Below are 21030 nucleotides of genomic sequence, written 5' to 3'. Positions count from 1 at the left end.
GGAGGAGCTAGGCGGAGGGGGGAAGAGAGAGGAGACAGAAAGGAGGCCGGGGTGCCGGGTGGAGCCAGGAGATTTTCTAAGGCCTCTGGGATCTTCTGGCTTCATCCCTAGAGGTGGGGCAGAGGGTATGTGTCCCTAATCTTTGAGCCCAACTTGAGGCTGAGAGCAGCGGGGAGATGGGGATCTGGGGGTTAGGGGCTGGGGCAGCCAAGCTGCAGAGGGAAAGGGGACAGACAGACTAATGTAGTGAGTGTAGCTAGAGCTGAGGCTTAACTGGGAGGGACGCAGTGCTTGCTAGAACCACTGGGACCAGGAATGGGGGGATGGCCCCGTGCCCTTGCTTGCACTCCTGCAGGGGAGTGTCTTGCTCCACCATAAACGCCCTGGGCTGCATCCCACATCCCCTCTCCTAACCCATCGGGTAATTTAACCTTTTTCATAGAAAGTGATTTACAATAAAAACATTTTTAAAAGTAAAGTTTTAAAAAGTCTCAAAATGGACCTGCTTGCAACTTTCTCTGGGGAAAAGCATGGGCCAGTTTTGGGGAGGCCACGGCCCAAGGGGGAATGGCTGGGAGGAAGATGGGGGGCACCAAAGGCCTGCAGAGTGTCCCCTGATGCACTCCTCAGGATCTCTGGGTGCCCAGAGAGAAAGGGGCTGAGAGGCGGCCCTCGGGGGTCCCCTGCAGCCAGGGCCTCGGCACCTCTCTATGTGCAATGGGGAGACTGTACCCACAGCCCCGAGGAGCAGGCGGCAAAGGAGGCACAGCCCCCTCCCTGGCCCTGGGGACTCACTCACAAAGGCCGTTCTTGCCCAGGGCTCGGCTCACGTTCCCCACCTCGCCCAAGTTGAGGGCCTGCCCAGACTCACCTGCGGTCCTCGCCTGGGCCTGTCTCCAGCTCCTCCCTCCCTTGGTCCCTTCCTGAAGGGACAGGGTGTGAGGTCAGAGGGCCCCAGCCCCTGGGGCCCCACTTGCCACCCTGGGGTTCATTCACCCCGCCCAGGGCCTTCCCTCCAATGCAGGTTGGGGCTGAGGGAGGCCATCAGGGCAGACGGAAGACGGGGTGCCTAGACCCTACAGCTCCAGCCTGTGAGGAATCAACGTACCAGAGTTCTGATGGGGAAACTGAGGCACAGCAAATATGTGACACTCAGCAGGCACCTTTCCACCCCCTCACCCCAGCTTTGCCTGGAACCCATCTCTCCCCCGAGCCTGCACCTGGCCCCGCCAGCACGCCCTTGTGGTGCACAGCCCCTTCCCCCAGCACTCACGTGCACGTGCGCACAGACACACACACACACACACACAAACGGGCACTGTCCTACACAATCCTTCCCAGCCTCCACGGGCCCCTTTCTCCTGAAGCCCCTTTCTTTCCTTGCACTGGAGGCTGGCTCCAGGACAACCTGGCATTCCCCCGCCAACTTGCTGCTTTCCCTTGCTAATTACTCAAAATATTTCCGAAGGGTGCGCACACTGCAAGTTCAGGTGGGTTGGGGCCTTACAGAGCTCAGGAGGCAGCCCATCCCCTTCCCACCGCTTGCTGAGGAGGCTGCCCCAACCTCCCTCTGAGACTCCCTTCACCCCCTAAGCAACGACTCCCTCCCTCTCCCCACCACCCTCCGGCCTTCCTGCCCACGCTCCCCAGCACTGGGGGAACATGGGGGCTCCAGCCTCTCCACTGGTCCCCAGGCTCAGCCTCCAGCCCCCGACAAAAGGGGTACACCCTGGATTGACAGGTGGGGCCGGTCACTGTCCCTCCTCCTCACCCTCTGCCTGGGCCCATGCTGGGGAAAGAGGGGCAAGGTCAGGGGCTGGCAGAACTGCCTGCCAGGTAAGGAAAGGCTGAAGAAGCTTCTGGCTGTCAGGAAGAATCCCCAGGAGCTCCTGAAAATCCCTATGCTTGGGACTAGCGTCTCTGGGGCTGGGACCCAAACACTGGCACTTTTAAGGGTCCATGGATGCTGCCAACGAGCAGCCAAAGGTAAGAGGGGGCTCCGAAGCGGCCACAACACAGGGCTTCACACACCCTTTCAGCAGGCAGCGTTTGGGGGTTGGCGGTGGAGGGGGCGGGAAGCGTGAGTGGATCCTGTCCCTCCTATTCATCCCTGCCCCGGCCCTTGGCTGGGTGGCTTTTTGAAAAAACGTTCAGTGACTCCGTATTTATTTAGAGATTCGATGTAATCCCAGTCAATATATATTTTGCGCCCTTAACAGTAAGTTGCAGACAGGCTGCCCCATTAGCACTAGATACTTTAGTGTGTGTTTCCTTAGAACAAGGACACGCCTCCATAATCCCAGTACCACCATCACAATCAGGAAATGAACACTGACCTGGTAATCCCATGTAACCGCAGACCCCCTTCACGTCTTGCAGATCACCCCAGGAATGCTCCTCTCCATTCCAGCATCCCAATCCAGGACCCCATGTTGCACTGAGTTGTCCTTTCTCTTTTGCCCTGTGTGGCTTTGAGCCCATGACTCAAGCTCTCTGGGCAGGTTTCGCATTTCCTTTGATCTCCACTTTTGAGGTGAGAAGCCCTTCAGCCACTTCACCCTCAGGTGTGGTACAGTCCCGTCCCAAAGCAAGAAGCCAGCTTGCTGTCTCCTCACTTTCCACCTCTTCCCTATCCTCCCTCCCCCATGTATGGCCAGCCAGGAAAGGGATGAGGGGCAATGTTCAGGAACTCAGTGTTTGGGGACCCTCGCCGTCTGCCCACGGGACAGGCCACCCCCAGCTCCAGTGACGGGAAGGCCCCCGGGATGGGATTCCATGCTGGCCTGAAGCAAATGCGCCAGGCCTCCTGAAGAGCTGAGCTGAGGGCAGGAAACACTCTTCTCCCCGCCTCTGCCCCCCTCAACATACTGGGGACCCAGACTTGAAGAAGGAAGGTCATGTCCATGGTGTCCTCCCAGGTCAGCACCGACACCGTCTCCTCCATGTCCGGCTCCTACATCGCCCCTGGCACGGAAGAGGACGGGGAGGCTCTCCCCTGCCCCCGGGCCGCCAGCAGGACCCCCTCAGAAGAAGGAGACGTAAGAGAGGAGCATGGGATCGCCCTCGCCGCTCTGCTCTGCTCTGTACTCGAGTCCCAAGGAGCTCAGTCCAGGGCCTGCCAGGGAGATCGGCAAAGCCCCCCAGTGCTCGGGAGGGGAGCCCTGGAAAACACGGTACCGGGTTGTTGAATCAAAGACTCCCTCAGATGTGATCTTCCATGTGGCACCACTTCTGTCCTGAGGACTTGGTTTGCGTTTGCTACCAGGCGAGCTGGGTAGGAGAGCCGGTGGCATCTGCACCTTGACTTTTGTTGCTCCTTTGCAGGTGACGCCAGCGGCGTCTCCAGACTGCAACTTTGCGGGCCTCGTCGCCACCGCTGAAGAGCAGGATGCAGAGGTAAGAGCAAGATGGACGCTGGTGCCCCTCCCCGGTCAGAGGGACTGCCGGCACTGGCACCGGATGCAAATAGGATGGGGGCTCTTCTGGAAGAAGCCTTCCAAGGTGGTGCACTTGGATCTGTTAGAGGCAGGGTGCAGAGCAGAGGGACTGTCCGGTTAGCAGAGGGCGCTGGTCTCAGCGTAATAGGCGTGGGGTGAGTTCCAGAGGGAAGTCTTCCAGGCCAGACTCTTGAGAGGGTGTTTGTCCTCCAATTCACTTAGTATTTACCTGGCACAGGCATCTCACATGTTCCTGGCAGTGGGGGACACAAAGACCGAGTGACATGGCTTTTGCCTGCCCACACCCCCAATCCACCCATCCCACCCATCCCGGAGCTCCATCTGATGGAGGAATCAGAGTTATAACTCAGCGTGAGAAGTGCTCTGACGGAGGTGTGCCTGAAGTATATGGAATGCCCAGCTCCCAGTGGGGACTCTACAACTTTCTCTTGAGCCAGATGTTCTCAAAGGAGTATCTGGATGGGATTGGGGATCCTAAAGGGTTCCTGAAAGTTTTATGTTCTCACGGTTTGCTTTTTCATTTGACAACATTGATTTCCACCTGAGAGAAACAGTGTGAGCTAAACTATGACCAAGGCTGTTCCTGACAGTCCCAGGGTCCCTCTGTAAGGTGCCTCAGACCTGGTCCCTCTGGAACGTGCCTCAGACCTGGTCCCTACGGGCCGATCCTGCCTCGCCAAGCAAAATCTGCCTCTGCTGGGCCTCCCAGCCATCTCACACGGACAGGAAATGTATGGATACCATGAGGGTGATTAGTTCTGTCTTCTGACCATCAGTAGGCTCATTTCACTGCTTTATGGACTCACAGTGCCTTCCTTCTGTCCTAGGGAAATGAGGTTCTAGAAGAAGAGGACGGATCACCCACACAAGAAGATGGTAAAAGACCTGGTCTTTTGCTCCCTTTTATTATATTTCTTTCCCGGGTATTCTCTGAAGGGTAGAGAAAGGGGCACTGGTGTGACTTGGTGGCACTGCTCAAGGGTGTGGCTTTGGGGAAAGGTTGTCTTCTTGATGGAATATCAAAGCAAGCAGGGTATCTGAGGACCTCAGCAGCCTTCCTGGCTCTTTCTGGGCCTCTGAGCCAAGGCTGCAGAAGACACATGGAGTTCTCCATCTACGTTGAGTAGATCCTGAAGCTTCTTGGGCAACTGCCATCCCCTTCCTTCCTGCTTCAGCTTCTCAGCCGAGTCTCACAGAACTGCTCTAGCAGCCCCAAAGTTCAGCTGCAGCAGGAGAACAGCTTCCTCCCCTTGGGGGAACCGACTGTTAGGCAGTAGGTTTTCCTGCTTTAGTGAAGAAAACGGCTGATGTTACAGTAGCAGAAGGATCACAGCCCTGGCGGCACAGCAAAGGTGAGGTGAAGAGACGTTAGCAGCTCAGCGTACACTAGTGTTTGTAGGCTATTGGAACGATTCTCTTTACCATCATTCAGGCCTCAAGTAGATATTTTTTTTAATTGGAAGAGTTGGTTTACAATGTTGTGTTAGTTTCTGCTGTACAGCAACGTGAATCAACTATACATATACATATATCCACTCTTTTTTTAGATTCTTTGCCCATATAGGCCATTACAGGGTACTGAGTAGAGTCCCCTGTGCTCTACAGCAGGTCCTTATTAGTTATCTATTTTATATATAGTAGTGTGTATATGTCAATCCCAATCTCCCAATGTATCCCTCCCCTCCCTTGCCCCCCGCCATAACCATAAGTTTGTTTTCTACACCTGTGACTCTATTTCTGTTTTGTAAATAAGGTCAATCATATCTTCAGTCGGAAGAATTTGGTTTCTAGTAAGCCGAGAAGCGAAGGAACGACCTACATATAGAGCAAGGAAGTGGCGGGGGGGGGGGAGGGTAGGCGAGCTGGGAATCCCACCTGGGATTGTAGGACCAGGCGTCCCAGGAACCGGTGTCTCTTCCGTCTGCTCCTCTGAGGTGCCTCCACAGAAGGGCAACCTCCAGAGCAAACCTGGATCCCAGCCTGGATGCAGATGTCATGCTAGTCGCTTCTGCTTTGGGCATGGCAGTTGCTTGGGGGGTTGTGTGGTGTGCAGGGGGTGCGCATGTGCACATGACCACTCTCTCCTGGCCAAGTAGTGCCGGAGGAGGGGTGGTCGCCCAGGCTGTGCCTCTGCCGCACGTGCACGCCAACCAAGCCGGAGTTGGGCACTACCTCTCCTCGGTTGATGTCTTCAGGGCGCAAGGCTCTGAGTTCTCCATTGTGATTGTCGTCCCCAGTAGAATATTTGCTTCTAAAAGGCACAGGGCAGTACGTGGTTTCCGCCTGACATTCCATATGTGGTTTCCACCTGACATGCTGTACACAGTAGATGTATGTTTCTTCCTCTCCCTTTCACCAAGGAAAAAAAAACCGGGTGGGGGCTTGAAAAAATAACATCTAAAATTGTCCCCTTCCCATCTTACACGACTGTAGGTTTCTGGTCAGCCCCTTAAAACATCTTCAGAATAGAAAATTAAGTCTCAAAGAAAATAAATCATAATTTTGCAAGCAATGCGATTCTTTGATTTGAGGTGCAAAATTACGGGACCAAAGAGCTTTAATTGCCATTTTATGTATTAGTCATTTCGCAGAGCCTTGTGGTCATAAACACACCTCACGTGCACCGACAGACACAGGCCTGAGCCCGGGGTCACTTCCCCCGTGGCTCTCCTAGCTCTTCCAGCCTGGCTTAGGCTCTGCTCTGGGCCCGGGTCTGCGTGTCCGAATCCCACAGACCTCCCCAGGGTCTGATTTCCCTGGAACGAAGGCTGGAAAGGGGCCAGTTAAGGAAACAGAGCAGAACAGAGCGAGAACACAAACGTACCCACGCAGTTTCCTTTATTGTCCTCTCTCCCCACTTAATTATTGTCTTTTTTTTAACATATGATTTGATGTTTTTTGTCTCCATCCTTAAGATTTTTATTTTAAGGACAGCAAAGCAGAGAAAAACACAGCCAGGTCCTCTCTAACTGCCTTAACTCCGTTAGAGGCCAGAGGACATTCGCATTTCTAGGTATGGAGTGTGACAATAACAATGACTTTGACATCGCCAGCATGAAAGCACTGGACAATAAGCTGTGCTCTGCGGTCTGCTTACCCGGTGAGTGGCAGTCTGCTGAACATGAACTTGGTGGGAGACGCTCCCCTGCTCGCACCCCTGCTCTCACCCTGGGACACCCATCTCCTGCCCTGCAGTTCCTGCAAGAAGGCATGGGCTTTGCTAAGGTGCTGGGAGCCAGTTGCTGAAAGGAAGTGAGGCAGCCTTGGGAGAGTCCTTGGGCAAAGAGCGACTCTGCTCTAAGCGAATCTATTTGGGCATGGAGAAAGGCACAAAAATACCTCCAAAGCCTTCCGATTTGACCTGACCGTGCCCACTCCATCATGATCTTGCAGATCCCATGGCAGGGGGCCTGGTCTTGTTTCCATCAACAGGCAGTTTAAGGCAGACACGGCCTCTGTGATAAGGTCTTGGAAAGAGAGCCTGAGCCCTTGAAAAGGGAACCTGTAGCCACTCAAAGGAGAGTGTTTAGTTAGGATCAGAGAGGAATTTCAATGCCAGCATTTTATAGACTAGCTCTGTGACCCAGTGAGCCCTGGGCTACCACCAGTTGCCTTGTGCTCCCTAGATTTGGATCCCAAAGGAACGATCAGGGGTCGAGGGTAACTCTTCTCCCTGGAGCCCTAAGTCTATAAATTCAATCAGGGCCATCAACGTGCCCCTTATTCCTTCTCATGACACTAAACTGAATCCAGGATGAGTTCTCAGGAGGAGCCCACCTGTCAGTCACACTCTGGGCACTGATGTCTCTCTGCTCCATGCTCACCAAGGGCTTCACCAACCATGGCTCTAAAGCCACGTCTTGCCTGGTGGACTAGGTCGAAATTGCCCCTCCTTGGTTCACAGCAGAGACTGCCTTCATGTTGCGTGGTCTGTAATCTCTTAAACATGCCCTGGACATGTTTAAGCTTCAGGACAGCCAGGTCCCGTCATGGGTCCATTGCTTTACTCTCTTTGCAACATGGTTACAGGTGCTGGAGGGACACAAACTCCTGTGGTTGCCACTCTCCATCAGCTTGCAGAAGACCCATGTACTCACCCCTCTGGCCCCATGCAGGCTTGTGGTGGAGGAAGCCGTAATCCCCAGAGACGCCTCCCACAGCCTTCCCAGGGGCTCTCCGGTCCCTTCCCACTTAGCGTTGACCCAGCCAGGCTTGGGCCAGAGTGGCTGAGGTCCAGGGTACACTTCACTTCCTGCCTTCCCACTCTTTACCTGGCTTCTGTCTGTCCATTTGTTTCTCATGTCTTTTTGCCAAATGTACGTCTGTCTGTCCAGTTTGTTTATTTTGAAACTCATTTAGGTTACCCAGACTTCGTGTGAAAGTTCATGTTCACCCACACCCAACCCCAAGCTTGCTGGGCGCACGCACATCCGAGGGGCCCTCGCTGAGGCTTCCGTTCCTAACTGGCAAGAGCCTGTATTTAATATGCTGAAATTTTCCAGGAAAAATAAATATTTGTGAGACTAGATTAATCCCTGTTCCACAAAAGCGGGGATGCTTCTGTGGCAAAGGTTACAGGCAGGATTTGTTTTGGTCACTAGTTGGGGAAGAGGCCATCTCTGCCCTCATTCCGCCCTGAGTCTGTGGCAGCTGTGCCGGCCAGCCGCTCACTGGGCTTCAAGAGAGGAATCTAGGCTCCTGCCTCCCCGCAGTGGCTCCCCACCAACCCCCGTGTTTGGCAGAGAGAGCTCCTGGGAATTGTTTTAGCCGCCCATGCTGGTGGAAACTGACCCCAGGCCTTGTGCTTCCTCCTCTCCCTAACTCCTTCGGGCCAACCTGCTGGTGGATGTTTATTCCACTCTGGGATTGCGGCAGGAGAGCGAGGCCTGGAAGGAAAACAATGCCTGGGCTTCTTTACGGTGATCTCGGGAGCCAGCCATTCTCAGATTAAACTGGCTTCACCGTTCAGGCCAGACATGAAACCGAATGACAGTGGCGCCTGCCGGGAGAGGGAGTTGAGGGTCGCATCGTAGCCTCACCCTGAGGTCTCAAGGGCTCTTACGAGAGAAGGAAAGTGCATCTGCTCTCTTGGTAAAATGTTTCTCGGGTTCTGCTGTTAGCGTCACACTGGTAGTAAAGAGCTGGGGAACTCTCTGGAAGAATCTGTCAGGTTAATGTCAGGTTAATGACAGGAGCATCCACTGTGGTAGGTCCCATGGAATCAACAGACCTCACCACGCTCAGCTGTAAGTTCAAAGTTCCTTCCTATGACTGAGGTGCCTCAGGCTGGCTTGGCCATCAGGACAGCTTCTCAGGCACTTGGTCTCCCTCTCCACACTGTTTCCCTCCCCACACGGATGCCACTCGCCTCACGGAGCGCCCACAAGGAGGGAGCCCGGGGAGCACCCCATGGTCCACCCTCCCCAGGCCCACAGGTGCTCTGCCAGGAGCCCCAGCTCGCGGCAAGGATGGCTCAGGTCCCCATCCTCGCTGCTCTCATCACCCTTGTGGGAGTGATGTTGAGAAAGCACCTGTGTCATTCCAGCACCTCTTCCGCTAAGAAGCCTGTGGGTCTTCTTTGGCCCCGAGACCAAGGTGGGGGGGCGATGGTATGTTCTGAGATTGTTCTGCAAGGTTCTCAAAGGGAGGAAATCTGAGTTGACCATTGTAGGTGATGAGCTGACTATAATCGCGAGGCCATGCTCGGTAGACGGGGCCCCAAGGAACCTGATGGAGTATCACACAGGCGTCAGGATAGTGGCCAGGGGACCAGTGACAATTCTGTGAAAAGGCTCTGGGTGGTGTGATGGGAAAAAGCAAAGATAATTTGAGTTTATTAGTGGAAATACAAATGTTTTTGTTTTGTTTTGTTTTGTTTTTTGTGGTACGCGTGCCTCCCACTGTTGTGGCCTCTCCCGTTGCGGAGCACAGGCTCCGGACGCGCAGGCTCAGCGGCCATGGCTCACGGGCCCAGCCGCTCCGTGGCATTTGGGATTTTCCCGGACCAGGGCACAAACCCTTGTCCTCTGCATCGGCAGGGAGACTCTCAACCACTGCGCCATCAGGGAAGCCCGATACAGATGTTTTTAAATGATGGCATTGGACAGGAGTGGGCATACCGATGAAATCTAAAAGTACTTATGGAGGGAATTCCCTGGCCGCCCAGTGGTTAGGACTCAGCACTTTCACTTCAGTGGCCTGGTTCAATCCCTGGTCGGAGAACTAAGATCTTCCAAGCCACTGTGCAGCCAAAAAAAGAAAAGTACTTATGGAGACCTGAAATAACCCAAGACTAAGACGCCACTAGGAAGGGTTATGCTTCGCAGATACTAAGGAAAAATCGGAATTAACTTTCTCTTTTCTTGGAGAGAAACTCTACAAGATGGTGGAACTGTTACAGATCTTAAATTTAATTAGTGGCTGGGTAGAGGCAGGAAAGAGGTGTGTGGAATCCCCCTAGATGTGCTCCCCAAATCTGCCTCTAGAGGTCTCTTCACTCCCCCGTTTCTGAGCCTGAGGAGGGAATTAAGTGGGAACCACCTTTCTCTACCTCCCGGGAAGGATTTTGAATCTCCAGGCTCCCTTTTCTGGCTGAGGGCTGGACAGAATGGTAGCACTCGCTCAGGAAGTCCTCCTGCGCCTTCCAGGCTTACCTTCTGCATCCAGGATGCACGGAGCAGCAGGGTTTCGCCGAGGGTCTGGCAGAAGCCTTTTTAGAGGAAAGAGCACCACCGACTGTACCAAGAAGCTGGGGAGATCAGAGACTTCAGGTCTGAGTCTTCAGGCTGTTTCAGAAGGAGCCAGTTTTCAGCCCTGGCTCAGAATCTGGACCGGTGGTGTTTGTAGCAAGGACTCAAGAATTCAGAGCCAGGCAGCCTGGCAGCCAGTGGTGGTGGCGGCGAGGCTGCGGCAGTGTTTTGATTTCACTTTGTTTCTGTGTGTGTGCGTGCGTGTGTGTGTGTGTGTGTGTGTGTCTTCTCTCCTGTTTACCATTTGCTTTTGGTCGTTCCTACCAAACAGCCGCAGTTCCGGAGTCCTGCCCATTAAACACAGAGGAATAAGTATGAGATCTACCAAATTATATAAAATGAAGGAACAACTTCTTTCATCTGGGGGTTCCTAACTTGAAAGGGCAATCTTGCCTGCTCTTCATCCTGTCACCCTTAGAGCGGTAAAGCACTGTGGACCCATGTGCCAGACTCCGGTACCCCCAGGGAGTACAGATCCCCGCATTCCGTCTGGCTGTGAGAGATACCTAAACATTTCCTGTCCCACTCACTCCCCTTCCCCTGGGGTCCACCTCCACAAGACTATTATTAGAGCCTTAGGGCGGATTAGCACACCAGGACATTTATGGGTATACACAATTTATACCCGCTGAATCCTAGTGTTTCTGCCATTAAAGGGTTTCGTGTCTTGGACTGGCCTAACCTGAAGCTGACCCCAGACATTTGTGAGTGGCCTCCCTCAAATGTGACACAGTGAGTGTCACGTCCACCCTCCAGGGTCAGCCGGCTCCGTCCACGAACTGAGCCCTCTGAAGGGCATGGCTCTCGGCTCTTCCCTGGAGAGATCACCGTGTGCTGGAGGATCCAGCAATTTCCACACAGCATGAGAAATGGGGTGGTCGTACGGGCCAGTGGGGGAACACTTCGGAGCACGATGGACCCCATCTGGCTTCAGGGGGGGGCTTTCTGGGGGCAGGTGCTGGAAGAGGCAGCTCAGCAGTCCTCGGCCAGAGAATGGGAGGCTTTCCCCCAACTCAGGGGGTTAGGGCTTCATCCTTTCCCTTCAGAAGGGCCATCTCGCTGCACTGGGGGGAATGAATCAGATGGAGTCAGTCTGTGGGCTGGGAGGACGACTTGGGGGAGATGAGTGTAACCTGAACAAGGCCAGGGGGGCGGATGGTTTTCGCGCACATTCTGTGAGTCAGGCGCCCTGCTCACCACTCTTCCATGTCACCTCGCTTAGTCTCACAGCATCCCTGGGGAGTAAGTACTTGTCTCCCATCTGATGGATGGGAAAACCAGGGCTCCAAGTACAGTGACCTGCCCAAGGTCACACAGTCAGTACGTTACAAGCTGGGGCTGTATCCCGGTTTTCTGACTACAGATTTAGACCTTACTAGAGCTTGAACAAGCAGCAGGTCATGGTGGATTGGATACAGAGCATGAAGGAGAGAGAAGCTTCAGGAGTGGGTTTCCAGCATGGGCAGCGGGTGCTTCTCGTGCAGGAACTGCAGTACGAGGGGGGAAGATGATGAGTTTTGTGGATGGTACCCGGGGGACCCCAAAGCTCTGGAGCTAATGTCTCCTGGGGTTGGTGGCACTAGCTGATAGCAACTCTCGGTGGGCTGTTCAGGTGCAGAAGGAGAGGAACAGCTGTCACTCTGTTCTCTGCCATGCCATTTGGTCCCTGGCGCCCTGCTGGGCAGCCAGTCCCTTCCTGCCCCACCCTGGCCCCCACAGCAAACACTAACTCTGAGCCCAAATTAACACACTCTTCTCCCTCCCCTTCACCTCCTCCTGCTCTCGTGAAAGTCTCAGCCAGACTCAGTTTCTTTTCCTGGTCCGCTGTAACACTTAGGCAAACTTCAAGACCAAATAAAGATACAAAGGTGGATCCTACGGCAAGCTCACAAAACAAGGACCATCCTGCATGTCCCTCCATCAGTGGGCCACAGTGGCCATGACTGTCCCTCGCCCAGTGGACGCCACTGCTCCCAAGTTTCACGTGCTGTGGTTTGCACCCTGTGGGAGTTCCAGCTAATGCGCATCTTGCCAGTTTTCGTGCCAAACTCCCGGACTGTCCTGCCAGAGACACCATCTGCACCAAACCAAAGGTCCGGTAACCTTCCTTTCCTCTTCTCAGGTGCCTGGCAGGCTGACGACAACGTGGTCAGTCGTTGGAACACGCAGCGCAGACGCTCATCTTCTGGCAGCCTGGAGGACCCCGAGAACAGGCTCTGCGTGTGGGATCCTTTGGCCATCTGAGAGCCTTAGCCCCTGTACCAGGGCTCTCCTCCCGTTCTCACATCCCATCCTGGCCTCATGGCACCACTGACCTCCTGGGCATCCTCAGCAAGACACACGGAGACTTTTTAGACCCACGTGAAAGCTGGATGTTGAGGGCACCTGACCCTTCTCCCAGACTCATCTTCTTCCGCAACCGTGATCCTTCCCCTCTCAGAAGGGACTGGAAACCTCTTTTCTCCTTGTCGGCTAAAGTCACTCGAACTGCAGCTCATGAGACCCTTTGCAGAGAGTCTCTGGAATGTTTCCACTGTATCTTGATCTTCAGGTGGAGCTGTGGTCTACAGACTGGTTATTTCTTGTGTATCTTTTTTTTTTCTCCTTAGGAGGTAGACCAAGAAGACTCAAGAGTTTGGGTGACTTCATTACAAACACCCATCTAGCATTTTCTAGTCTCTGGGACATCATAACCAATCTGAAACCTGCAGTTTGGGGTGGCGTTGGGGGATGACTCCTGTGAGAAGGGAAAGCCATATTGCACTGTAAGTGGGGTTTCCCTCAAAATGCATTAGGGGTTCCTCTCTCAAGGACAAGAAGCAGTGGCAACCACCAGAAGGTTGGTTGGGAAAACAGTTCTTGCTTCTGGTAGCAGAGGCTATGCCTCGTGTGTCTGCTTAGGAAGGAGGCCTTGAATCTGAGAACCCCTCAGTTACATGATGACCTACCGGGGAGTTCTTTATGATCAGGTGCACTCAGGAAGGCCTGGGGCTCCATCCTAAGGTGACACTGCAAAGGCATTTTTGACCCCCTCTATGTACCAGGCACTTGTTAGGGACTGTCGTATATTATCACGTTTCATCACTACCGCCCTGTCAGGTGGAGGTGGCATTCTTACCCCTGCTGCCCCCGTCTCCACCCCGCTTTTCTGAAAGAGTTGAAGAAAGAAGCTGAGAGAGGGGTGGACCGGTGGTTCTCATTTGGTGCCCAGGAACCCCAAAGGAGGTTGGGGGAAGGGCTGAGCTGGGGTCAGTGGTGGTCTGGGAGGCTCCCCACCCCACCGGTTTTCCTCCCCTGTCCTCCAGATCAGCTGAGCCTGATGGGGGGAGCCGGAGGTACTGCCTTCCATAGGCTCATCAGAGATTTAGAGATATTGTTCAAATCACATGTGCACCCCACCTCACTCTGCTGTAGGGCATATAAACAACAGCCTGAAACAGCAAGACCGTAAGCTGTTGGCTGTTCGTCCCTCAACACTAGTGTTATCAATGGATTCCTCATAGCTCTCTGATAGATGCATTGTCTGCTGGCTTTTGGAAGAGGTGGTTATTTAGTGGAGCATGAGATTGAGAAGCAAAGTGGGATCCAACAGTTTGTGAGGCTGATATGACAGAGCCCTAGGCTATGCCCACCATGATGGCTTGAATTAGTAGTTGGAATTGTTGCCCTAGAAGAGCTTTTCAGGGTCCTTCCCAAGGCCTCAAAGAGAGCCCAGTGCTGGGGAATGTTTTGCACCTCCTGTGTGGCTGCTTTGCGCCACCAGGTGCCTGGTGACTCTCACTGCCTGGTGGTTGTGGTTCACATCCTGCCCTGGGGGTGGGCAGGGGGAGGCCTGTGGTCTTGACAGACACTACATGAGCCAAGCCTGAATCTCAGCTTCTGCCTTGAGTTCCCGTGTCCACCCGCTCTGAAATCCTGCAGCGGGTTCTGCTGTTTCAGGCCCCATTTAATGTCCTTCCTTTCCCTGAAACATTCTTACAGCCCCTTTCATATTGAAGATTCGAGCAATAACCACACTTCCTGATCTCCTTGAAGTCTGAGTCCCAGAAGCACTAGGGAAGGGGGCGCTCCCTTAGCCTGGGGTGGTGGTATACAGATCAACCTCATCTCCCGGCAGGTAGTATTCAGAGTGTGGTGTTACCTGAGATGAAGGAGATGCAGGTAAAGAGTTGCCACAGTGGCCAGGAACCCTAAGAGGAAGCCATTGCCTTCACCCTTTCTGGAGGGTCTGTCTTCTCCCAGGAAGAGGCTCAGAGAGATTCCTCAAGGCCTTGGTTCCATAACCAAGACATACCCGGGTGAGAAGTGGCCCTTCACTCCTGTTTCTCAGACAGTTCCTGCTCTCTCCCCCATCCCCTCACCTCTTTGCCCTCATTTAGCTCTTTGGCGAGCAGAAATATCCCATCCAAAAGGGCTGGGGTCAGGGAACAGGGCACAGAACCTGGTCGGGGAACAGGACAGCCGCCCCAGTCATCATCTGGAGATGGTCATGTTGTTAGCAGTTGACCCACAGAGAATATGACGGGGCCTGGTTTCTCACACAAGGACACAGACTAACCAGAGGCCTGGGGCTCCTTCCTGCCACACTCAGGTCGGAGCTCACCTATGAGCTCACTTCCGGGTGGTGTGGTGATCCCAGCCTTCTCACAGAGCCCTTTTTCCTTCTCTTCCCCAGTCCCATCCCACCAGAGGTCATGCCAACGCTGGGGCATCTCCTGGGCACGGATCCACACACGTTAAGCCATCTCACCTGGGGAGGGTTTGTGTCCTGTTCACCTGACCTTGGCATGCTGCTTGCTCACTTTGCTTTAGGATCTGCACACCTAGTGTGTGTAAGTATGTGTGTACTGTTGTGCCATCTGTGTACCCCTCACTCCCTGGAGTACACTCATGGGCACACTACAGTGGGGAGGTCAAGGATGCAATATTTATGGACCGCTGCATGATTCTTAAAAATGAATAAAACTGTTCACAAGGGAAGGAGAGCTATTAATTGCACAGTTGGCTTATTTGTGAAAGTTGCTGTCCGACTTTCTCCAGCACGCTTTTAATACTTTGACTCAATAACAACTCACACTGCAGAAATATAGAAGATCATGAGAGATTACTACAAGAAACTCTATGCCAAGAAAATGGACAACCTGGAAGAAATGGACAAATTCTTAGAAATGCACAACCTGCCAAGACTGAATCAGGAAGAAATAGAAAATATGAATAGACCAATCACAAGCACTGAAATGGAAACTGTGATTAAAAATCTTCCAACAAACAGAAGCCCAGGACCAGATGGCTTCACAGGCGAATTCTATCAGACATTTAGAGAAGAGCTAACACCTATCCTTCTCAAACTCTTCCAAAATATAGCAGAGGGAGGAGCACTCCCAAACTCATTCTACGAGGCCACCATCACCTTGATACCAAAACCAGGCAAGGATGTCACAAAGAAAGAAAACTACAGGCCAATATCACTGATGAACATAGATGCAAAAATCCTCAACAAAATACTAGCAAACAGAATCCAACAGCACATTAAAAGGATCATACACCATGCTCAAGTGGGGTTTATGCCAGGAATGCAAGGATTCTTCAATATACGCAAATCAATCAATGTGATACACCATGTTAACAAATTGAAGGAGAAAAACCATATGATCATCTCAATAGATGCAGAGAAAGCTTTCGACAAAATTCAACACCCATTTATGATAAAAACCCTGCAGAAAGTAGGCATACAGGGAACTTTCCTCAAGATAATAAAGGCCATAAATGACAAACCCACAGCCAACATTGTCCTCAATGGTGAAAAACTGAAACCATTTCCACTAAGATCAGGAACAAGACAAGGTGGCCCACTCTCACCACTCTTATTCAACTTAGTTTTGGAAGTTTTAGAAACAGCAATCAGAGAAGAAAAGGAAATAAAAGGAATCCAAATTGGAAAAGAAGAAGTAAAGCTGTCACTGTTTGCAGATGACATGATACTATACATAGAGAATCCTAAAGATGCTACCAGAAAACTACTAGAGCTAATCAATGAATTTGGAAAAGTAGCAGGATACAAAATTAATGCACAGAAATCTCTGGCATTCCTGTACACTAATGATGAAGAATCTGAAAGTGAAATCAAGAAAACACCCCCATTTACCATTGCAACAAAAAGAATAAAATACCTAGGAATAAACCTACCTAAGGAGACAAAAGACCTGTATGCAGAAAATTATAAGACACTGATGAAAGAAATTAAAGATGATACAAATAGATGGAGAGATATACCATGCTCCTGGATTGGAAGAATCGATATTGTGAAAATGACTCTACTACCCAAAGCAATCTACAGGTTCAATGCAATCCCTATCAAACTACCACTGGCATTTTTCACAGAACTAGAACAAAAAAATTCAAACTTTGTTTGGAAAAACAAAAGACTCCGAATAGCCAAAGCAATCTTGAGAACGAAAAACGGAGCTGGAGGAATCAGGCTCCCTGACTTCAGACTACACTACAAAGCTATAGTAAGCAAGACAGTGTTTTACTGGCACAAAAACAGAAAGATAGATCAATGGAACAGGATAGAAAGCCCAGAGATAAACCCACACCCATATGGTCAACTTATCTTTGATCAAGGAGGCAGGAATGTACAGTGGAGAAAGGACAGCCTCTTCAATAAGTGGTGCTGGGAAAACTGGACAGGGACATGTAAAAGTATGAGATTAGATCATTCCCTGACACCATACACAAAAATAAGCTCAAAATGGATTAAAGACCTAAATGTAAGGCCAGAAGCTATCAAACTCTTAGAGGAAAACATAGGCAGAACACTCTATGACATAAATCACAGCAAGATCCTTTTGGACCCACCTCCTAGAGAAATGGAAATAAAAACAAAGATAAACAAATGGGACCTAATGAAACTGCAAAGCTTTTGCACAGCAAAGGAAACCATAAACAAGACCAAAAGACAACCCTCAGAATGGGAGAAAATATTTGCAAATGAAGCAACTGACAAAGGATTAATCTCCAAAATTTAAAAACAGCTCATGCAGCTCAATAGCAAAAAAACAAACAACCCAATCCAAAAATGGGCAGAAGACTTAAATAGGCATTTCTCCAAAGAAGATATACAGACTGCCAACAAACACATGAAAGAATGCTCAGCATCATTAATCATTAGAGAAATGCAAATCAAAACTACAATGAGATATCATCTCACACCAGTCAGAATGGCCATCATCAAGAAATCTAGAAACAATAAATGCTGGAGAGGGTGTGGAGAAAAGGGAACACTCTTGCACTGCTGGTGGGAATGTGAATTGGTACAGCCACTATGGAGAACAGTATGGAGGTTCCTTAAAAGACTAAAACTCGAACTACCATATGACCCAGCAATCCCACTACTAGGCATATACCCTGAGAAAACCATAATTCAAAAAGAGGCATGTACCAAAATGTTCATTGCAGCTCTATTCACAATAGCCCGGAGATGGAAGCAACCTAAGTGTCCATCATCGGATGAATGGATAAAGAAGATGTGGCACATATATACAATGGAATATTACTCAGCCATAAAAAGAAACGAAACTGAGCTATTTGTAATGAGGTGGATAGACCTAGAGTCTGTCATACACCGTGAAGTAAGTCAGAAAGAGAAAGACAAATACCGTATGCTAACACATATATATGGAATTTTAAAAAATGTCATGAATAACCTAGGGGTAAAACAGGAATAAAGACACAGAACTACTTGAGAATGGACTTGAGGATATGGGGAGGGGGAAGGGTAAGTTGTGACAAAGCGAAAGAGAGGCATGGACATATATACACTACCAAACGTAAGGTAGATAGTGGGAAGCAGCCGCAGAGCACAGGGAGATCAGCTCGGTGCTTTGTGACCGCCTGGAGGGGTGGGATGGGGAGGGTGGGAGGGAGGGAGATGCCTGAGGGAAGGGATGTGGGAACAGATGTATATGTATGACTGATTCACTTTGTTATAAAGCAGAAACTAATAAAAAAATAAAATAAAAATTAAAATAAAACAATAAATACTTGGGAAGAAAAAAAAAACTTTGACTCAAGACAAGCTGGACATGGAGGAGTGAGAGAGGGCAAGGGGTAGAGGAAAAGACATGTTTCTGGGTGGGAGCTGGTGTACCATCCCCCGGGCACAGCTCCTGCCCAGAGGCCTGATAAGGAGCCCTCACCTCCACCCACCCCCTTCAACCAGAGAACTTCCAACTGCAGCTCCTCAATAACTGAAGAGCAGGAAAGCTGGTGACTGGAGGGAGGCTGGGGGAGGGGAGGAGGAAGGACCACAGTCCACCGTTAGTCCGTCACTTAAAGGCTGGTGAAATGAATGGGGCAAATGACCCCAGTCAAAGAATTTGGCAAGTCCACGGCTTTCCTGGCTTTCACCCAACGGCTCTGTTTCCTCGGCTATCTGGAAAGGAGGGAGAGCACTTCCGAAGAAGCCTCTGGAATGTCAGCTTCTGGGAATCTTGCTGAGGACGGGGCGGGGAGGGGGCGCTTACCGGGAAACACTGGATTACCCTAGCCGCCTTGGGGTGCCTGCGACCGGGGCTGCGGTTTCTGCGGACCTGAGCGGCAGGTGGCATCGGAGAGTCAGACCTGCTTGCGGGCACCAAGACGACACTCGGTCGGGAGACCGGGACAGGCCGCAGAAACGTGAGGAAGTGCCACTCGCAGCCCAGAGGAGAGGAAAGGAAAGCCCCAAGCATGCACCCAGCCCTGGCCCCCGCGCCACGGGCTGCGTCCCAGGAGCCGTCGCCACCTCTGAGCAGCCCAGATGGGAAGGGGGTGGGGCGGAGGACGGTTCCCGCGGCGAACTGCTCGCCGAGGGCCCCGGGGCCTCTGCGGGAGCGCCGAGCCGCGCGCCTCTCCGAGCCCTGCGCGGGGCCGTCGGGCGGGAATGCGCGGAGCCGGGACGCGGTGGCGGGTAGGGGGCTGGGTCGCGCGCGGGAGAGGGCGGCAGGAGGGAGCTGGAAGAGAGTTACCGCGTGAGAGAGCCGTTAAGAGCCCGCGGTCTCTTTGGAGATGCCCTGGCCAATGGCAGAAGCGGAAGCTGTTTATATGGGCGGGGCGTCGCCACGGCAGCAGGAGACGCCTTGCGAGCGGCTACTGAGTGCCGGTCCCCAGCCGCTGGCTTTCAGAGAGGCGCCGGCGGGCGTGAGTGGCGACGAGGATTGCTGGCTGGGCCCTGGAGCTGGGAGCAGAGAGCCGCGGTGAGGGTGGGCGGTGGGAGGAATTTCTTTGAGAAGCTTCCTTTGGCCCGGGCTGCGCTCTGAGCCAGGTAAGGGACGGGGAGGGCTGCCGGCCGTGGGAAGGGAGGGCGTCAGTACCAGCCCGCTCTCCCATCCGTCCCCGACGGAAGTGGAGGGCCCGGGGACTGACATCAGAGGCGTTTGGGGGACACTCACTTCCCGCCCCCTTATAACTCTCTGTATTGTTTCCTTCCTTCCCCTTGAGCCCCATCCTAATATCCCTTTTCAAAGATCAGACGACCTCCCCCGCCCCCCGACCCGTCGTACTGCCCTCCTGGACTCTCTCGCCCCATTTCCATTGGTTGTGGACGGAGAGAGGGGGGTTAATTCCCCGCTTTGAGGGAGAAAGGGGTGGCCTCGCATGCCCCTACACTATTCCCTCGTTGGGCTAATTAAGTCTCCTCTAAAAGATCCAAGAGGAAAAGAGCGAGGCGAACCCCGTGTGGGTCGGACTCCCGGGCACACCTTCTGTTTCCCAGACGTCGGCAGTAAAAGATCCTCCCCAGCTGCAGGAAGGATTTTAGTAAGAGCCTCCCCCCTCGCCCACACTCTCCCCTCGGGGGTGGGGAAAGAGGGCTCAGTTCCCGCTCTGGTCCCCGCAGGCACCACATTCCGTTTGGAGGAGGCTACCCCCGGATCGCGGGATGGAAGCCCGCTTCCGGGAGGCTGCGTAACTGAAGCCGCGGGAGTCAGCGGGCCGGAGAGCTCGGCGGCCACCCTCGGCTCGGCTCGTGGATGTTGACAGCCCCCTCGGAGAGTCCCCGCAGATATGGCGGAGAGCTGGCTACGCGTCTCGGGAGCAGGGGCAGCGGAGGAGGCCGGACCGGAAGGCGGCCTGGAGGAGTCCAACGCCCTGAATGACAGCCTGACCAGCCTGCAGTGGCTGCAGGAATTCTCCATTCTCAACGCCGAGCTCCCCGCCCTGCCTTCGGGGGACACCGACCCCCACGGCTCCCACGAGCTGGCAGGCTCGGCCGAGCCGGGGTCTCCCCTGGCGGCGGACCCCGCCTGCCTGGGGCAGCCGCACACACCCGGCAAGCCCACGTCCTCCTGCACGCCGCGGAGCGCCCCCTCGGGGCTGCAGGCCTCGCCTCCCGACGACGTGGACTACGCCACCAACCCGCACATGAAGCCGCCCTACTCGTATGCCACGCTCATCTGCATGGCCATGCAGGCCAGCAAGGCCACCAAGATCACCCTGTCGGCCATCTACAAGTGGATCACGGACAACTTCTGTTACTTCCGCCACGCTGATCCCACCTGGCAGGTAGGGAGGCACTCCCTCCCTCCCTCCCCATGCCTGCGAGGACTGGACTCACATCCCAGATCCGCAGGCCAAGTAGGCGCGGTACGGCCAGGGCCCCGAGAGAGGAAGGCCGTCCAGGAAGGACCTCAAGGGAGCCCAGTGCTTGGACTGCTGCCCCTTTGACTTCAGAGGTGGAGGAGGGAGGATGTTCAGAGGGCTGCAGGGGTGCCGACATAGAGGTTCAAGTGGAAAGAACTTGTCACTCGTCTGGCAGGCTCAGCCCAAAGACCAGGGCTGAACTA

Source organism: Mesoplodon mirus (assembly GCF_964341445.2).
Source record: "Mesoplodon mirus genome assembly, chromosome: 18".
NCBI lineage: Eukaryota > Metazoa > Chordata > Mammalia > Artiodactyla > Ziphiidae > Mesoplodon > Mesoplodon mirus.
This window is presented reverse-complemented; position numbering follows the sequence as displayed.